Here is a 16,911-nt window from a genome sequence, read left to right as displayed (position 1 = left end):
TCTCCTCACAGCCGGGGACTGAGATGGACCCGGAGAAGGCACGAGCAATCAAGACATGCCAAGATCCGACCGATGTGAAGGGTAATAAGAGACTATTGGGATGGTCAAATTACCTTTCAAGATTCTATGATCACGCTTCTGATGACTTTGAGATTCTCAGACACCACGGGCGCAAGAGAACATGGTGGGAATGGACAGACAACCAAGAAGGAAGCGTTTTCAAAGCTGAAAGACAAAATCGCCAAAGCACCAGTCCTGCAATTATTACAACAACAAGGACGAAGGGAGTTACATTCAATGTGATGCGTAGACACAGGATTGGGGGCCGCCCACCTCATCAGAGAGGGAAAACAATGCATTTGGCAGCAGGGGGCACGCACATCAACTGAAAGGGGCTAAGCCCAAATAGGAAAAGAATGTTTAGCCATAGTGTTTGGCATGGAAAATTCCATCATATACTTACGACGGCAGGGAGGTCACAGTACAAAGTGACACAAACAGCTTGAAAATATCCACCAAAACAACTATTAGTGCACTAAAGAGTGCAAAGAATGCTACTCAGGCTGCAAGCAGTACGATAATCAATGTGAATACGGGACCAGAGGGAATTGCTTCTTGCGGACCCCTCAGTAGAGCCTACTGACCAGAGAGCACCAAAGGGAGTGGTGAGACAGACATAGAGACTGTGACATGGGTCAGCTACCGCCCGATTCACAGAGAGGCTGAGGGACATCAGGGCCGCGACAAAGGGGACACAAACGCAGAGTGTATCGAACAGAAGACGACAGGGATGCCGAAGAGAGAAAAGGACTTACCTAGCGACAATAAGGCATACACAATGTACAAGATGAACTCAGCTTCCAGGATGGCATAGTGTTCCGAGGGGACAGAGCAGTGATACCGGATGCTCTCAGGTGGAACTACTCAAGAATGCCTCCTCCACCTGGGAGTGGAGGGTGTTTTGAGAGAGCAGAGAGTGTCGGTATTGGCTGGGGAGGATGAGGAATCAAGACCGTCATCTCCAATGCGACTTGTAAGTCAGTGGACCCAAAACAACAGAAAGAGACACTACAAACCCACACGACCTGGCAAGCCAGACCATGGGGGGCCACCCCAAGTAGAACAGATCTCTTCTCCTTCACAAGAAGACTATATAGTAACAGTGATTACGATTCAAAATGTTGGGAAGTAGATTACGTGCCTGACACTAAGAGTAATACTTGTGATCAAGAAAACTAAAGGCTCATTTTGCCCGACAGGGGATACCAGACACTGTTATCTCTGATAATGGACCCCAATATGCATCCCTAGAGTTCCAGCGCTTCAGCCAGAAGTGGGGTTTTGAACACAGAACGTCGTCACCAGGTTACCCACAAAGCAATGGGAAGGCAGAATCGGCAAGTTAAAAGACGGCCAAACGCTTAACTGTTGAAGGCGGCAAGCAGCAAGACAGGACCCCTACTTAGCCATGCTTGGGACCAGCGAATACACCAGAGCCAAGGGTCCTCAACACTAGACCCTGCTCAGAGGCTCCTGAGCAGGAGGACCAGGACCCTGCGTTCCCACAAGGAACAGACTACTTGAACCAGATGTAACACACAAATGACAAGGGGCTGAAAAGACAACAGAGAAAGACAAAAAATACTACAACCGCACAGCAAAAGACATGGACAGTCTCACAAGTGGGGACAGTGTGAGAGTACAGCCCTGTGACACACACAAGGACTGGAGACAAACGCGAGGTGGTTCAACCGTGAGGCCACAATCATATGAGGTGGAGTTGGAATCTGGAGGCCCCGTTCTAGACGAAAATCGTCGCCACTCATACGCTGTCCCACAGAGCACACTCCTACACAATATCAACCACCCACCGCCCACGGAGGAGGCCATCCCACCAGGGGCCCCACCAGGGGTCCCATCAATGAACAAGGGCCGTCACCAGGTCGGGTCGACAATTGGCAGACCGTACTACCTAAAAGACTACACTGTCTGAAAAGAAAAAAAAAATGAATGCAATGTTTGTGTTCAATGTTTGTTTGATGTGTTGTTGTGGAAAAAAAAAAAAAAATTGTAAAGCAAAATTCTTTATGGCTGTTTGAGCAGAGTGTAACCATAACTGTTTGGCCTATGTTCAAGGATACTTAGTGGATCTAGTTTGGTAAGGTGTATGTCTCATTTAAATGTTTGCTCCAAGTTTGTTGTGGCACCTAATGCCCTATGTTTAATGAAAGAACCTTAACTGGAAAAAAGAAAAAGAAAGATGTAACAATAGGATTGTTTATTACATGTAAGGAGTGCCACAAAGGCGAGTTAGAGACGCACCTGTTAGAGGAATCACCCCAGCAACGCATGTAAACTAACGTGAGTTGAGACCGAGTCTTTAATAAAGTAAGTAAGCATAGTACTGCTTTAAAACCTCCTTAATGTAGAGTGTTATAAACCGAACAATAATGAAACACAGACAGGCCACCTCCACCTTTACAATTCTGGCAGCAGCCTTGTAGCTGACACTCCACTTGCCAGCCTCTGCCACCAGCCGGCAGGCTGCCTCACTCTGCCTTGGCACGCTGTACCTACAGAGCACCTGTCAGGCGCTTCCACAGCCTTTTTCACATCCACCGCAGACTGTGATAGCCTTTTAAAACTGACCCGCCACCAAACCAGCCTCTGCCTCCAGCCCCGTCAGGCTGACTCACCTCGGGACCTGCCAAGCAGCTTTGAACTGACCCTCCCGCCACAACCAGCCTTGCCAACACCACCACCCCCCCCGTTTGGCCCACCCACCTCCACCTGCAGACTGTGGCGAGAAACTTTGATAACCCTCCACCGACCACCTCTGGCGCCAGCCTTCAGTCCGCTCCCATCCACTGGCAGACTCGCCATGCACTTTTGACTGACCGCCACCTACTGTGGGTGTTCGTGTGACACATATGGACTTTTGAAAATAGAAAATGATAAGGCACACACATGCACCCCGTAATGCACAAACACACAGATATACACAGCTAGGAAAGGATCGAATGTTTCTCTGCCTCCAGATAAACATTCAAGCAATCTGTTTTCAAGATTGGCCTTGACCAAATGAAGGAGTCCTAGCACACACACACAACCAGCAGGCTCATGGGAGAACACATAGACAATATTACGTTCATGTGACGCTCGGAACACCGGACATATGATTATAACAAATTACAGGACATTTGGGGTCCAGTCTGGGATTGGACTATGTATTCTGTCCCTTGGTTGTTTGGTTTATAAACTGCCTGTTTAATGATAAGATACTGCCACCTTGTGGTCAGCTTAGGTAGCGTTTTAAAATTCAGGAAGTTACTTTCAGGTTAGTCGTGCAAATAGTAGAAGTAAGAGAAAGACATGCGATTCTGTTCGCGTTGAAAACGCTTGTACAGTAAAATCTGTAAGTTTTATCTTGCCCAATAAGTCATGTACATGTGTTAATGGTAACTTTAGGCTCATATTTTTTGTGTTTGTAAAGATTTATTAGGCTATGTTGAGAAATGTCTGGTGCCATTGCTGAGAAACGTAGCACTAGTTCTAACGGTGTTTAACTTTAAATGAAATATATATTGTGAATGTGTAAAAAAGGAGAAATACGTAGATGAAATGTAGCTTTGTTTTGTACTTGTTCAGTTTCACAAAAGAATGGTTCATGTAAGACACTCTGAAATCTCCTTCGGACGCCTGGACCAGTTTGTTTAGCTGTCTCGTTCTATGTCTAGGCTATTAGGGCCATATAGCTGAGGGCAGAAGAGTTGAAAGATCTGTCACACATCAAAGGTTCATCACCAAGAGCTACATCTCCCCAACCGTTTAAGATGTCCTGTGGCGATGGTAAGCCATCCTATCTCCCAGATGGAGGTCAGGTCAGAGTGTGTGAGCAGGAGCTAACGTCATCTATCACGCCGGGCAAGCAAGTAACAATGCAAGGCCGCTGGCAGCTCAAGCACTAGCTACAGCTGAAACGCTGGCCCGTACAAAGCCGAGTGTCGCCAGACGCCAGATCGACATCGAGGGTCGAAAAGGCACAGATTGAAGCAAGGCGAAATGGCTCGATAAACGCAGGGTGAGGCTGAAGCAAGCCCCTCGCGCAGCAAGAGTGGCTCGAGGCGGCAGCTGAGGCCTTGATGACCAAGAAGTGGACTACGCCAGCTATTCCAGTAAAAAAAAACAACGCCCGAACCATTAAAAACGCATTGAAAGAAATACATTACAACTTCCTTTAGGAATAACCCGGAATTGAAGAGGGAAGAACAGCATCAGGGAGAATCTCAGCCTGTGCCCACTGAAACTCACAAACTGTATCGCAGTGTGCAACCAGTTACCCAGTATACACCTGGATGGGCTACAGAGAACCCCACTGGATGGCAGTCCTACCAAGCCCCACCTGTCTTTAACATAGACACCAGAACAGACAACACACCTTCACGAGGCAGATCAATGTCAAGGACAACAGAAATCTCAGATCTCGCCACCTACCTAGCGCGCCGTGATCTTCTGACCTTCGGGTTCAAGGTCTTTGACAACAAACCAGAGACTTATATATCCTGGAAGTCTAATGTTTTGCAATGGCATCGAAGGACTAAACCTCAAAGCTAGTGAGGAACTCAACCTACTCACAAAGTGGCTGGACGGGGAGTCACTTCAACATGCCCTGAGGGTTAGAGCAGTCCATGTGAACAATCCAGAGACAGGTCTTCGACGTCTGTGGCAACGGCTGGACAAGAATTACGGCTCATCCGAAGCCATTGAAGCGTCCCTGTTCAAACGTCTGGAGAGTTTCCCCAGGATCTACTACAAAGACAACCACCTACTGCTAGAGCTCGCTGATCTTCTTCTTGAACTACAAGCAGCAAAGAATGAGGGTTATCTGCCAGGCCTCCGTTTCCTTGACACATCGAGAGGAATAAACCCCATAGTAGAAAAGCTTCAAAATAATCTCCAAGAGGCGTGGGTCAAGCAAGGAACGAGATACAAGAAAGAACACAATGCCATTTATCCACCCTTTTCTTATTTTGTTGAGTTTGTGAACAGTCACGCTGAAATGAAAACAGACCCCAGCTTTACACTACAAGGCTACAACACACCACATCCCAAAGCTGAAAAAGTGCTAGTAAAGCAGACGAAAATGAAAGCACCCATCACAGCAAACAAAACCGAGATTGACACACCTGGTGCTAATGCCAATACACCTCCTCTTGACCCAGATAAACAATGTCCCATTCATAAGAAGCCACATTCACTTGCTAAATGTAGGGGCTTTAGAATGAAGACGTTGGATGAGAGAAAAGCTTTACTCAAAGAGCATTCAGTTTGCTACAAATGTTGCATATCTACAGAGCACAGGGCCAAAGACTGTAAAGCAGAGATTGAATGCAACACAATAGCCATTGTCCGCCACTGCATTGCTGCCCCATCCTGGTCCGAAAAGATCCACACGGGACACCTGCAGGGTCAAGGAGGGGCCGGATAAGCAAACTCCATGGAAAACCTCATCGAGCTGCACAGAGGATGCGGAAACGCTGTGGAAATCATGCTCAAAGTATGCTGGTCTGATGTTTATCCAAGCAGTTCCCTGAATAAGAGAAAGAATATGCAGATGTGGATGCAATGTTAGATGACCAGAGCAACGTGTCACTGGCAAGGTCTTCCTTTTTTGATATGTTTGATGTGCAATGTGAAGCCCTACCGTATACAATGAAGACATGCTCTGGCATAACGACCACCAGCGGAAGAAGAGCCAATGGGTTCATCATCGAGGGCATGGATTGCAGAGTGTCAATGCCATTACCAACACTCACTGAATGTAACCAGATTCCTGATAATAGGAAAGAGATACCGACTCCTGAGGCGGCGGCTCACCACCCTCATCTGAAGTCTGTATCGTCTCTGATCCGCCACTGGATCCCTCTGCAGAGATCCTCCTCCTCCTGGGTAGGGATATCATCCGGGCACACAAGGTACGCAGTCAGGTGAACGGCCCACATGACGCACCTTACGCTCAATGCCTTGACCTAGGGTGGGTGATCATAGGGGACGTATGCCTCACAGGAGCTCATAAACCCAATGTAAACTCTTTCAAGACAAGCGTGCTTGAAAATGGGCGACCCAGTTTTCTCAGGTTTACAAACACCTGCCCCCTCGGTGAAAAGATACAGACTAAAGATGATGTAGGCAAACTCATCTTCAAGCAAACAGTAGATGATGATAAGCTGGCCCTTTCTACAGAAGATCAAACATTTCTGGATATCATGAACAGAGAATTCCACAAAGATGACGCCAATAATTGGGTGGCTCCACTCCCTTTTCGTTCCACTCGGCAGCGCATGCCAGACAACAGAGGTCAAGCGGTCCAGCGTCTGATGTCCCTAAGTCAGACACTGAAAAAGAACACAGAGATGAAAAATCATTATGTGGAGTTCATGGAGAAGATGTTTAGCAAGAGTCATGCAGAACATGCTCCTCCCATTAGTGCTGGTCAAGAATGCTGGTATCTCCCGAGCTTTGGCATTTACCATCCGCAAAAGCCGGGAAAGATCTGGATAGTCTTCGACTCGAGTGCTCAATGCAACAATGTATCCCTTAATGATGTGCTGCTTAAGGGCCCCGACCTCAATAACACTCTGGTCTGTGTGCTCATCCGATTCAGACTTGAACCGCATGCCGTGATGGCAGACGTGGAGCAAATGTTCCACAACTTCATCATCAAAGAGGAGCATCGAGATTACCTTCGGTTCCTGTGGTTTCAGAATCACGACCTGGACGGAGACATAGCAGAGTGTCGAATGAGGGTCCATGTATTTGGAAACTGCCCATCACCATCAGTCGCCATCTATGGGCTAAAGAGAACTGCCATTGAAGGTGAGGAAGAGTATGGAAAGGATGCAAGGATGTTCATTGAACGCCACTTTTATGTGGATGATGGATTAAAATCCTTCTCTGCAGAGACTGAGGCTATTGATGTGCTGCACAGGACTCAGGAAATGCTGGCACAATCAAATATACGCCTACACAAGATTTCATCCAACAGTTCAAGTATCACAGGCGCCTTTCCGGATTAAGATCTGGCCACTGGGCTGCAGGGCCTGGATCTTGGACAAAGCACTCCATCCATGCAGCGCACCCTAGGATTAGGATGGGATCTGTCCACAGACCTGTTCATGTTTCAGGTCACCACCAGTGAGAAGCCGTTTACAAAGCGTGGAGTGTTATCGGCCATCAACAGCCTATTTGACCCCCTCGGCTTTGCAGTTCCTGTCAGCATCGAAGGTCGCGCCATCCTGAGAGATATCTCTTCTGACGTCTGTGACTGGGACGAACAGCTGCCAAAGGGAAAGCAGGATATGTGGGAAAGATGGAAAGATTCTCTGAAGCACCTGCAGCAGCTGAGCATCCCAAGAATGTACACCTCAATTCCCTCGTCCACAGCACAGAGGAAAGAGGTAATCGTTTTCTGTGATGCATCCATAAAAGCAGTGGGTGCTGTTGCTTATTTGAAGCTTACCAATGTTGATGGCCACAGTGAAGTGGGCTTCCTCTTCGGTAGAGCAAAGCTTGCTCCCAAACCCGACATCACCATCCCAAGACTGGAGCTCTGCGCTGCAGTACTGGCTGTGGAAGTAGCAGAGTTAGCTCAAGAAGAGCTAGACATTGATGTGGATGAAGTGAACTTTTTTACAGACTCGAAAGTAGTGCTCGGCTACATCTTTAATGAAAAGAGACGTTTTTATGTCTACGTTCACAACCGTGTGCAACGCATCAGGCGATCTATGCAGGCACACCAGTGACATTTTGTGCCCACTCATCTGAATCCCGCTGACCATGCCACGAGAGCACTGCCCGCTGAACAGCTCTCTCTCTCCACTTGGCTGAGTGGACCAGCTTTCCTCACAGACTCGAGGCGAAGTCAAACACAGGAAGAGCCCTACAGCCTTGTGGAGCCAGACGCGGATCCAGAGCTGCGTCCAGAGGTCGTGACCTGTGCCACCACTCTGTCTGAAGGTAAACTAGGAAGTGCTAGATTTGAAAGATTTTCTAGTTGGACCATTCTGCTAAAAGCCATTGCGAGACTGCAGCACATTGTGAAGTGCTTCAAAGACAAGCAAGAGAATGTCTGTCACGGATGGCACAAATGTAGCTTGAACCTTGGTGAAGAACAGCTTCATCAGGCCAAAGTCACAGTCATTCTCACTGTTCAGAGAGAGATGTTCACTGATGAGTTAGAATGTTTGGAGCGGCGTGAGCCTGTGAAGAAGTCAAGCCCGCTTAGCAAGCTAAATCCATTTGTGGACACTAGTGGACTTCTTCGGGTCGGAGGTCGACTAACAAGAGCACAACTGAGTTTGGATGAAACACATCCTCTTCTCCTTCCAAGAAGACATCATGTGACTGAGTTAATAGTCAGGCACTTCCATGAAAAAGTCTACCACCAGGGAAGACATTTCACTGAAGGGGCGGTTAGAGCCGCTGGCTTTTGGATTGTGGGAGGAAAGAGAGCTGTGAGTAGGACCGTCTTCAGTTGTGTCATATGCCGCAGGCTTAGAGGCAGACAAGAAGAGCAGCTCATGGCTGACCTGCCTAAGGACAGACTATGTTCAGACCCTCCATTCACATACGTGGGTCTGGATGTGTTCGGTCCATGGCCTGTCACAGCAAGGAAGACAAGGGGAGGTCATGCAGAGGCCAAAAGATGGGCGGTCATCTTCGCATGTATGAGTACACGTGCCATACATATCGAAATCATAGAATCAATGGACACATCATCATTCATCAATGCTCTGCGCCGGTTCTTCGCGATCCGGGGTGCTGCGAAACTGCTCAGATCTGATTGCGGGACCAACTTCGTGAGCGCCTGCAAAGAGCTGCAGATTGACAAGAAGGGATGCCACAACAAAAACATTGACACTTACCTTCAGGACAACGGTTGCCAGTGGCAGTTTAATCCTCCTCATGCGTCACACATGGCCGGATCCTGGGAACGCCTGATAGGAGTTGCCCGCCGAATCCTGGATGCGATGCTACTGCAACGTGGCCAAGCAAAGCTCACTCACGAGGTGCTGGTAACATTCATGGCTGAAGTTACAGCAATAGTGAACGCGCGGCCCCTTACAACAGTCTCCACAGATCCAGAGCACCCTGTGATTCTCACCCCCGCTATGCTGCTGACACAAAAGTACGGCATGCCACCAGTGCCGCCAGGCCAGTTTGAAAGCCGTGACCTCTTCAGAGGGCAGTGGCGGCGTGTGCAGTACTTGGCTAAGGTCTTCTGGGCGAGATGGCGAAAAGAATACATCAGTGGGCTCCAAGGTCGACGAAAGTGAAGGACACCGAGACCCAACCTACAAGTAGGAGATGTTGTCCTGCTGAAAGATGGTCAGGAGAAGAGAAATGACTGGCCCATTGGACTTGTCAACAGAACCTTTCCCAGTGATGATGGCAGAGTCAGAAAGATAGAGGTCAAAGTCATGCGGAAGGGTGAACAGAGACTCTTCTTACACCCTATAAATGAAGTCGTACTTCTGGTGTCCAAGGACACTGCTTAAGAGATTGTGGACTCATTCAATATCCTTTTCAAAATATCCTGCATAAGTTTGTTTGGGTGACATCCTTAAGATGTCAGGCAGGGAGTATTCTGTCCCTTGGTTTTTGGTTTATACTTCCTGTTATATGATAAGATACTGCCACCTTGTGGCCAGATTAGGTATCGTTTAAATCAGGAAGTTACTTTCAGTTTAGTCGTTCAAATAGTAGAAGTCAGAGAAAGACATGCGATTTGTGTTGCTCGTTGAAAACGCTTGATACAGGACAATCTGTAAGTTTATCTTTGCAATAAGTTCATGTACATGTGTTAATGTAACTTTAGGCTCATATTTTTGTGTTTGTAAAGATGTATGAGGCTGAATGTTGAGAAATGTGCTAGCTAGCATTGCTGAGAAACTTAGCACTAGTTCTAACTGTTTAACTTTAAATGAAATATATTGAATGTGTAAAAAAGGAGAATACCGTAGATTGAAATGTATCTTTGTTTTGTACTTTTTCAGTTTCACAAAAAAGAATGGTTCAAGTAAACACTCTGAAATCTCCTTCGGACTCCTGGACCATTTTGTTTAGCTCACTGTCTAGGCTGTATAGGGCCATATAGCTGAGGGCAGAAGACTATGTAACAGTGATATGAGAGTGACGTAAAAATGGGAATAAAATGTTGTGAAAAAGAAAAGTAAAGGTTCATTCGGATTTGCAAGCAGCTGTCTCTGTGTTGTTATTTCATTACGTTTTGGAAGGTTTTATCCACAACACTACCAGCCTCTGCCACCAGCCTGCAGGCCGCCTCCAAAGCAGCATCTTTGCCTTCTTTTTCTTTCTTTTCTTTTCTTTTCTTTATTAAAATACACACGTTTGACCCATGGTTTGACCCCGGCTGGCGTACGTACGTCATTGTGTCATCATACATTACTCGTTAATATTATAATTTCTAAAACATTCAAATGATTTTATTATTATTATACTACATTTTCAAAAACATATTCATTTTATTATTGTACAAAAAAAACAAACAAACAAACAAAAAACACTCTGAAGGCCCCTATTGGCTCTGGTGCTCCGTCTATGCCCAGGCCCAGGCCTAGGTCCGGGCCGCTGCTTCCACGGCCCCTGTCAACCCACCCATCCCTGTGAGGAAGAGGAAGAGGTGTCAGGTCTGTCAGGTCTGTCCCTCCATGAAGGACTGTAAAACACACAACGTCTGCCGTGGCTGAGAGAAATACATATGCAGAGGCTGTGCGCTCCTGTACTGCCCCGCGTGTGCCAACTCCTCCTGCTCATCCTTGGAGCGCGGGTCAGTTTGACCCGGTGCGAGAGGACACCGGATGTATACGGAATGCGAAGGGCGACAGGAGGGTTAAGCAAAGCAAAGTGGAAATTCGCTGCTGGGCCTCCTATTAATGCCTTGTTCCTCGTCGACCAAGAAACTTGCATAATGGAAAATGTGAGATTTGATTACTTTTTAAAATGTTTCATATTGATTTTACCGGACTGTACTGGATCAATCGATCTATTTGTTTGAAACCAGGCCAAACATGTGCATGAAATAATGAATTTATGACTGAATATTAATTAGATTTAAATGTGCAAACAAAGTATTATCTAATTAGAAATGCGTTAATTTCCATACATCTCTAGAACATTAATGTAAACACTGGATAAAAATCATGTTGACATAGCATATCAAGTCAAAGGTTTTCTGAGGGAATTTTGTATATCTCTTTTTATCTCTGAATAAATCAGTAAATACAGATTTATATTTATATATATACACAAAGAAAAAATTAGGAATTAAATATGAACAAACCCCTTGTGTATTGTAAAATTCAGAAATCTACAGACACAAATAAACTAAATATTTACATACAATTTTTTTCTTCTAACAAATGAGTGTGTTTTTAGCATCGTCTTTACTTACTGAAAAAAGACATTTCATGGAGGCAAAATAGTCCAAAATCAGGTCTCAGCTGAAACTATACTATCTAATAAATCATTTATGTCACACATTTAAATAAACAAACGTTGAACGTTGTCTGAGGGGAGGCCCAAAGTCTTTGACTTTGAAAGCCTGCACTAGAGGTTAGATGGGCACAGCCTGTCACTTGTTCCCTGGTAGATAAATGTGTCTGTGTTAACGAGGAAAGAACAGAACTCTATGGGTTGAAAGGGCTCAGACATTTATGTTGCTCAAATGTAATTATCTAAGAGAAGTTCATTTTTTGCAGGAAATGTGAAATTGACATTATTCGGTGCTGTTTGTTGCATATTATATCCTTGTAATTCTAACGTGTGTGTATTGTTTCAGTATCATGTGGAAATCCAAGACCATAACTACAGCATGTCGGTCAGAGAGAACAAAGAAGCCTGCAGCTCACAGGCAGTGTCCACGCTGCAGGGACAACCAGGTTAGAAATCTGGGTTTTATTTTTAATAGATTTATTTTTCAATGGTTTATGTCCCAAATTGTTCAAAATGCCATTCTCCAGAACGAGAGAATTAAACTGCTTGACAAAATGTAGAAATCCTGACAGAATCTATTTTTAACACTGAGTGTTTTGAGACATTGTACAGGCAGATTGCACTGTATATAGCAGTCATTTACATTTACATGAGTGTAATAAGCAGTGCATTTCCATCTAATCTTAAAACTTTGCTCTGTGAAATCTTCACTTTTCAATTTCAACTTGTTGTTCTTGTAGCTCGTAGTATATGCTATTACGATGTGAAAGAGGCATCATTTGTGTTTGAACAAAGTTTCGCCTCTTACTTATTGATCCCGGAAGTCCGAATCTGTGAATATCTTTCCAACTTTACCGAACTGCTAAAGTTATACAATCTGAAACGCCACTACGAGAGTCTGTATAGCGACAAATACAGCAACAAGAGCTAGGAAGAATAATTGTACACATCACATGTGTATGTTTTCTGTTATTATTTTTCAATTTAATTTCACATTATGTTCATAAGTTTACACAAGAGTTGAATTTATTAAGGTGTTGACTTTATTCAGCAAGTGGCCATGTTTTCCTGGTTAAACTGGAGGTCTAAGTTGGCTTTGATTTCTGTCATTGATGTAACCTGGAACATTTCTTACATATTTGTTTTATTGTTCAAAGCTGTATTGTTAAAATAATAATAAAATCATGCCTTCCATGTCATCTGCTTGCTCTGCTATGAGCTCTGCTGTGAGATATGACAAACATTGTTTGGCTTTTTTGCACGTTTTGTGAACTATTGTGATGTTACTGCACAACTTGAAATTGCACTTACTTTGAAGCCTCAGGTTGTTACTTTTTATTTTATTGAAGAAAAATCTTTAAATAAAAAAGATTTTGTATTGCACTTGTTTTTAGCACGCGGCCCCCTTTTTAGTATGCGGCCCCTGGACCAAAATGAGTTTGACACCCCTGTTCCATGCTCTCCCTCTTCATGCTACTCACCTGTGCTCCAGCTCCAGCTCCAGAAGAACTCCTCTCGCCAGCCTGCCCCCTGCCTCACCTGTCTGCCTGGTTTAGTTTCTTTGGTTTTGAATTAAAGTATTTTTTGTTTCTCCTCACCGTGTGTGTGTGTGTGTGTGAGTCTCTGCTCTGGGGTCCACATCTCTGCGAACTTAACACTGCCATCTTTAACAGGGAAGATGTCATGAAAAGCTCACCTCTGCTGGTGCACAGATCATATTTTTTCCTGTCAATGATCCTGAACATATTACTCACAGTGAAAAATCTTTTCAGATGATTCATAATCTTGCATCAAAAGTGAATTTTCTATCCTTAGGTTACACAGAGTCACGTGTGGGCCTTGAGGTCCTCAGCAGTATTAATTGTTTGGCTTTGGTTGAGAACAGGGTGCCATCTATCTCAACACTGTGGTGGCCAGGGTCGAAGAGACCTGTTGCGCCTTCCTAGACATAATGATAGCTGGCCGTTGACTTCTTTAACATAAACAGACACTTGTGTCTCCAGACTAGAATATGCTGACAATAACACCTCCATGGGTAAAGACATCTCTTTGACTGATTCCAGGCATAGTATTTGTGCTGTTATCTTTGGGTTTAAAGTTTATCCACCAGGATGAGTTCTGCAGAATGTGAGACTGACTCAGGCACTCCTGATGTACTTTGAGAGTTTCTCTAATTCTTCTTGATCATACATCAATAAATAATACAGCATAAGACATCAGAGGCTCCTGAACACTTTCTTCCTTCCTGACCTCACCATTGACCTTTGACTTCAGCAATTTCTCCACAGCAAAAATTAGATGAATCATGCACAAAAATCAAATATTTTCTGGACATGGAAATTGCTGTGCGAGGGGAACAAGAAGTGTTCCAAACTTTTGACAGTCAACATTATTTGTATAAACATTGAAGACATGCAGAGCAGAGTGCTGAACATGAAAATAATGTGAGAGGATGTGCTCTCTGCCGAGCTGCAGAGTTCTAAATGAGCTGAAGTGTTTTTTGTTTCAGTCAGTTTTTCAGCATTTAATAATAGTAGCAGTATATAATAATAATACAGTATACAGAGTATGATAATATCTATACTACTAATAATAACAGTATATAGTATGTACTGTATAGTAAAGGATAACACCAACTTTTCACATCAACTTCTAAATGAATTAGAAAGTCAAACTGGACATTAACTGCAGTTCTCCATCATTCCACAGGGTGGCGCTGCTACAGAAAACAAAGCAGAAAAATCTGTTCAGGTAAGAGTTCATCTGTAGTTATGTTGTCATGAACAGAACTGATCTGTAGAAGCTCTTTGGGTTCACAATATATGAATGAATGAATGAATGAAGAATGTCACATGATCCAGAGGAACGCACATGATGATGGTGGACTTGACATTGTGTCTGTCACGCCAACTGACAAAAAAGCACAACCAAAACATCAAAAACCTTTCATTCACTTTGCAAACAAAACAAGTCTTCAGCCGGACCTACAGGGGGCAGTCAATCAGTTCAACAACACCAGCAAAGCACTCCAACCACTTCCTGTCAAGAGGAGGAACTTCCTGTTAGACGGCCATCTTAACCATCAGTTCAACACATGCTGTGGGAGACAAAGGAGGAAAGTTTGTGGAGAGCAAAAGCTTAAAGAAACAAACCAAACAGAAAACTAAAATCCCTCAGTTCACCGTCAACGCAACGGTAGGAGATGTGACTTTCTTAAATTACTCACCTGTTGTTGTGGAATGGATGGACTTGTGCTCAACATGTGCTCCACATGTGCACATGCAAAATGTTTGGCCTCATTGGGCATCTGACTTAGTTTGTTTAATGGTAGTGACTTTCAGTTGATTATTTCCACTTAATTTGTTGTTTGCCTACAGTAGTTTGTAGTCTGCACTTTAAGTTTGACAAAGCAGTTTTAATGGCTCAAGCCTGTTCAATTGTTTGGAGCAGCAAAGCTGATGCTTTACTTGAATTTTGCTTTTGTTTAATGATTTTGTGTTTGTTAAACTTGAAATAACGCAATGTCTTGTTATTCTTGTGTTCAAGGTTTTCAACCTGCTGCTGAATGACTGAATGACCCCTTCATCAACAAAACAAAGTTCATTAAAACATAAAAAGGGGAAATCCTTGTCAAGAGTTGTTCCTTGCGTGACCAAGCTCTTTCAAGTGGAGCATTAACTGAGGGATCAATAAAAAGAAGAAAAAAAACACCAAAACTTGACAGTTGAAAACCACCGTGGCAAGAGACAGAGGATCAACGGCCTACAGTCAACCTTGTCAACGTGAGGAAAAACTGCAAGAATGGCAGAAGACGCCACTGGAAAGGCATCAAACAGCTGAAGAGTGAGAGGACTTCAGCAAAGACGGCCTTCACAAAACAGGCCAACTACGTCTCACGAGTGACTGGATACCTGATGAAAGCAGAGCTCCAAGCTGAATACAGGGAACTCTGCTCACTGTCCAGGAAAGTAAACTGCGCAAATGATGAGTATGAGCTTGGTCTGCGGGCGGAGGCTGGCGAAGAGGAAGGTGAGAAGAAGCTGCACCCAAGCCAAGAGAGTGATCTGGAAAAAACCACAGAGGACTGCAAAAATAGACTGGAGGAAGTACGCAAAAGCGTGCTGTCCAGTCTCTGGTCAAGGTACGCCGAGGGGGAGCTGACCTTCGCCATTGAAGAAGCCGAGTCGGCCTGTGAACAGGCTCATAGAACCTCAGTGTCTCTGCTCAACAAAGATGGGTATGAGCACCAGCTGGAAACAGCAAAGCAGGTTGTCGCAGACACAATGGCTGCATTCAAGCGGTGGGAAGAATGGATTCCCGCTGAGGAGAAGACTGAATTGGATGGCAGAATAAAAGGCCTAGGACGTGAAGAGCAAACCTCGTGCAAAAAGGCTGAGTTCCTGACAGTGGAGAGAACTGCAGAAGAGGAGAGGCGGAATACAACTCATCAGGCCCAGTCAGCACCCCAGCCAGCCCAGCAGCCTGTCCTCAAAATAAAGCCCACCTGCCTGCCCAGATTCCAGGGCTCAAGGAGGGAATTCCACCAATGGAAAAAAGACTGGGAAAATCTACAGCGGCAAGGGGAGCCAACCGGCTCTGCGGAGGCGAAGAAGATGCAGCTCCTTGACAGCATGGATGACAGGATCCGCAAAGACCTCCGGCTCTCCACCTACAAGTCTGCCGAGGAGATGTTTAAGGTCCTGGAAAACAGGTTCGGGAATAAGACCACCATCGCCCTGGAGATTGTCGAGGACCTGGAGAAGATCCCACCTCTAAAATCCCACCAGCCCAGGAGGATGATCGAGCTCATCCAGTCAGTTGAAAAGGCCTTGAGCGACCTGACAGAACTCGGAAATACAGGAGCCATCAAAAACCCTCTCATCATCAAGTCAATAGAAAGCAAACTGCCAGACACAATGAAGCGGGATTGGCTACTCCACATGGTAAATCCAACAAATGCAGTAACCCCAGACAACCACTTTGACAAGCTCCTGAGTTACCTGAAAACTGAAGAAGAGGTCTTGGAGAGACTCGAGCAACTTGGAGTGGGTGAGAAGCCGGACAAGAGACCAGCTGACTTCAAGAAGTACGCCTCTACCAGGTCCACGAGTAAAGAGGGCTGTGTTGTCTGCGGTGACGAGCGGCATGCAGAAAAGCTCTTCTTCTGCAAGAAGTTTAAGGTGCTGAAGGTAAAAGACAAGCTAAGTGCTGTGGAGAGGCTGGGAGCCTGCACAAAGTGTTTGGAGTGTCATGACGAAGACAGTACCTGCAAAGACACTTACCTGTGTAAAAAGCCGGGCTGTAGGAGAGGCCATCACTTCTTCCTGTGTCAGAAAGCAGACCCTAGAAAAGAGGAGACAGAGACAGCAAAGTCAACCATGAAGAGGAATAAACTGA

The sequence above is a fragment of the Larimichthys crocea genome, unplaced genomic scaffold (assembly GCF_000972845.2).
Source record: "Larimichthys crocea isolate SSNF unplaced genomic scaffold, L_crocea_2.0 scaffold7128, whole genome shotgun sequence".
Taxonomy (NCBI): Eukaryota; Metazoa; Chordata; class Actinopteri; family Sciaenidae; genus Larimichthys; species Larimichthys crocea.
Note: the sequence above shows the minus strand (reverse complement) of the source record.